Source organism: Chaetura pelagica, unplaced genomic scaffold (genome assembly GCF_000747805.2).
Source record: "Chaetura pelagica isolate M959 unplaced genomic scaffold, ChaPel_1.0 scaffold328, whole genome shotgun sequence".
In the NCBI taxonomy this organism is placed as follows: Eukaryota; Metazoa; Chordata; class Aves; order Apodiformes; family Apodidae; genus Chaetura; species Chaetura pelagica.
In genome coordinates this window covers 2,144,203-2,148,705 of record NW_009954216.1, presented here as the reverse complement: position 1 = coordinate 2,148,705, position 4,503 = coordinate 2,144,203, and positions in this window count along the sequence as shown.

The following is a 4,503-nucleotide window of genomic DNA, read 5'->3' as shown; positions in this document are numbered from 1 at the left end:
AAACTGCTCTAGCTGAGCCTCAGTGAGCCGGTTTGGGTGCTATTGGATCAGGAATGCTTGGAGTGACAATGCACTTGGCTGTAATTTTCCATGACTTTGTTTACTACAATCTGAGGACTAGTTTTTGGGTTTATGGAGAGAAATACCGTGGCCAAGAGCAAGGCCAGATGATGTAACTGGTGGTAGGACACTACCCAAGAGTGTAGCAGTATTTGACCTGCGCCTGCAGCAGGTGTGGAGCACTTTGTGTGTTGCCACTGATCAGTGAACTCATTAACACAATGAATTCTGAATGGGTCTCTGGGACCAAATGATTTTGTGCATCACTTCTATTTGCATGTTTTGTCTCCAAAGACTTCCTGACTTAAGTGTGGTACAATTTACAATCATTATTCTCAGTGTGTATTCCTCTGAAGATCAGCATTCCGGATGATAGCTACGCAGGCATTTTATATCATACTTGGGGATTTCCTCATATGTACGTTCAAGAAACACAGGGAAACATAATTTTCCTTACCCTTAGTATATTCCTAAGGCTTATCTAAAGCCCATGACACTCAGCAGCTTTTTATCAAAGCACTTACACACCTTTTCCAGGGAGGTGTGTGCATGGGACTGTGCATCTCTGAAGTTTTCCTGACTTGACCAAAGTTGGGCTTCCTGCAGACTGAGTGCAGGAGGTGAGGACTAGGAAAAAATTCTAGGATAAAGAGAATTTCCCATGCAAAAGCAGCCAGATAAAATACCCTGGCTCTCTAGCTTGAATGCCTGCTCTGGGCCATACATGAGAGTTCATGAGCGGCTGCATCTGTAAAAGAGTGGCCTGGATTTGAAGCTTTGCCAGACCTCTTGTATCAGGGGGACTGTAAAGTTGAGATTCAAGATAGCTATTGGAAAAACAGCTATTTCAGATGCAGCAGTAAACTGAAATGCAATTAAATTTAGCTTTATGTAGCATTTGTGCTTTTGATTATTCCAAGGCATGTATTTTTAAAATCAGAATGTTTCCAACTCTATGGCATCACTGAAGGTTTTTAAGCTGGAAGGAGCTGGTGGTGACTGAGAAACCTTTCCATTCTCACAAAATTCTTCACTTTAAAATCACGTGAATGCTTGTTTTTTTAATTGCAGGCCAGTCACAGCTTTGCCTGAATGGGGACCAAGGGGCTGAGAGGGGCCATGAGCATCTCCCACTGCTGTGGATCCACCAGCACCTCCTGCTGTTGCAGGGCCAGTGCGGGGAAGGGCACCAGGAGCTGGAGCATCCCGTTCAGCAAAGGTGGGATGTTTTGCTAGGACAGTTCCCTTTGCTTTTCCCAGTACAAAGGGAGTGGCAAGTGAAACCTTAGGGCAGGATCCTTCTACTGACCATGACTAGACCCCAGCCCTGACCATTCAAAGCCCATGAAGAAGGCAGGTGGTGCCCAGTGTGGGCCCTGTTCCTGGGCTGTGCCAGCACAGCACCCACCTTGTCTTCAGCAGGTGTCTCTTTACTGAGCCCCTCGGGGGTTTCAGACTTGGTAATTTATGTGAGAAACTGATGGGGCAAACGATGGATCTTGTCTTTGGCTCTCCTGCCTCTGAGGAGGGAAGCCCCCAGCAGTGGTGGCTCCAGGGCTGCAGCTCCCAGTAGCAAACCCAAAGCAACTCCTGCCCTGCACAAACACACAGCAGGCACCAACCCCATGCAATTAACAGAAAAGCATTTTAATTCCACTCTGTGACAGGGTTATTGCCTTCTCAGTTGGGAGGCTGACCTTGGGAGCCAGCTCCAGGAGCTGCAGTCACCCAGAGCAAGTGGGACCCAGGCCCCTGTGGCCAGGGGACATGGTCACTGTCCTCCTGGTGGGCTGTGGCCACAGACACTGGCTATGCAGGGCAGAGCTGCTCTTTGGTGCTGTCATTATTTGCTGAATTAACATTTATAGGTGCAATGAAGTGAAACCTTATGGCAGCTGGCAGGATGAGTTTTTGACTGGACTTACTGGTTTGGAGAACTGTTTGGAAATTTTTCTTTAACAGAAAGTGAGAAAAAGAAACTGAGCAAGGGAAAGTTGAAAAGAAAAAAAACAACAAACCCACAGAGTTTTCCTGCTTGATGCATCGTTCAGTCTCTGTGCCCAAGCACAAGTGGATCACCCTCCACAGCCACGCTCATGGTCCATGCCCCAGGAAAGGGCCAGTGCTGCAGGGGCCAATGGCACTGGGGATTTCCAGGAGGGTCTGGAGAGGAGGAGGTTTCCTTGGTGGAAACCTGGGCAAGGTCCTGGGGCTCCTACGCAGGCCTGGGCTCTGAAGGAAGGCCCCAAGGTGGGATGTTTCCATGCAGGGTGTAGAGGTGGCAGTGATGGCTGGGCTGTTCTGGGACCCTGAACCCACGCTCCTGGAGCTGCTGAACAGCTTGTTTGTTGGTGTGGTGAAGCAGAGATCTCTGCAGAGGGCTTTACCCTCACCCTGGCACTCCTCAGCCAGCACTGGGGCTCTGTCAAAGGCTGATGGCCAAGCCCAGAGGCAGGCAGTGGTGCAGGTGCAAGTGCCAGTGCAGGCAGTGCTGTGCGGGGAGCAGCCCGGCAGTGTGCAGGGACAGGGCAGCTCAGGAGCCTGCTGGATGGTTTCTGAACTTCTTTTCAACCTTTTTATTCCTCCCCTGTGGCTTACTAAGCCAAACAAGTTAGCTGCCAAAAACCAGGGTCATTGATGAGAAAAGACATGGGGGAGTCAGATGTTGTGTAACTGGTGAGGTTGATGCCAAACCCCAGTGAACAGTTTCAGTCTCTGAGCTGCCCAGGAGAGGAGATAAACTTGGTGTGGATGGAGATGCTGTTGGTCCAGGTTTCCCTGGGCTTGCCTTCCTGGCTGGGCAGCAGGAGCACTTCAGCTCTCTTGGCAAGGGGCAAATGAGTTGAAGGTCCAGGCGAAGCTCTGGCTGGGGTTTGTCCAGCCACAGATCCAGGGCAATGGCTGCTGGGGAGGAAGCAGGAGAGGAAAGCAATGGTCATGGGGACCGTGTGTATCCAGCACAGCCTGGGGCTGTGCCAGGGGTGCATGTGCACCCAGGGCACAGAGCAGCCTCTGCGCCTCTCTGGCAATTCAGTCCCCTCTGTGCTGGGGAGGGGATGGCACTGCAGCCCCTTCCATGAGGAAGCAGAGACACTCCGGTGTGCTGCTCTGGGTGTGGGGCTTGGCTGTGTCTGGTGGACCCTGCCTCTCTGAGTGCGACGTGAGTGAAGAGCTCAGACTGCAGCCAGGACACTGAGAGTAAAGCTAATTAAAACCTTCCGTGACTTAGCCTTCTAAATCCCACTTTCAGTCCTCAAGGCGTATGATCCTTCACCTCGACAGTGAGCAGCTCACTAAGCTGCTCCTGCACTCCTGAGTCAGAGCAGAGCACTGGAAAATGCAGCCCTGGGAGCAGTTTGGCATTGGCAAGGGGACAAGCAGGATGAATCCTAGGAGAGCTCTTTCCACAGCTTAGCATTTATGATTCACTGCTGAAATCAGATGTGTTCTGCAATCACACAGCACTGGCAGAGGCACTCGGCTGCCAGCAGCGTGAGGCTCCTTCCTCTGCCAGCACTGCCTCAGTTCTAGCCTGTGAGGGAATGAGTGTCTGTGTAGGTATGAAGGACACCTCACCTGAGAGAAAGAGGAACAGTGGCTGCTCTGTCCCAGCTGAGGTGAGTGTCTCACCCCAGCCAGGTCCTAGAGCGTATTTACCATCTCTCAGTGCCCTGCAAGGTGATAAAGGAGCTGTGGAGAAGCCAGGGGCAAACATCTCCTTGACTCTGCTGGAGCTGGGATTTCACCCCTGGTCACCTCCTCCTGCAGAACTCTCCCGAAAAAGGCAGAACAAGGAAAAAAAAGCACTGCACATGGTGAGTTGTGAGCCTCAGCGATTCCCACAGCCCTTTTATTGCCCGAAGGAGGAAGAACGTGAACCCTGGAGGGAAGAACTTGCCAAAGTATTTAACATTTCTACATCTTGCATGGATCTAAAGGTTCCCAAAAATCTTTAAAAATAACTGCAGAGATGTTTACTCAAGGCCTAAGGCTGGGCTAAGCAGAGTTTGAGCTGTGGCTTTGGGGGAAGGTGGGGCAGGGGAGGGAGCTGTGGCTGGTGAGGGGTGAGGGGGCTGCAGCAGTTTGGGTAGCAGGTCTGGGAGTGACTTGGTGGCTGCTGCCAAAGAGAAGGGGGAAGCTGAGGGGCTCTGTTGATCTGAGCACCTTTCTCTGCTCTCTCAGGTCCTGGCTTCCCTTGCAGGGAACCTGGAGGAAAAGCAGGGGACATGTGCTGCTGAGCTGGTGGCACTGGTGGCAAACGATGTCCAACATAACCACGTTATTTTTTTATTTTGTAGAAATGCATTAAAGAGACTCTAAAATAATCCTCCTGAAAGAAAAAAAAAACAAAAACCCACGACCACAACAAACCAACAAACCCGACAGTCTCTGGTGGTGGCTGCTTTACCTGCCGAGCAGCAGGAGCAGCCGGGGCAGCAGGCC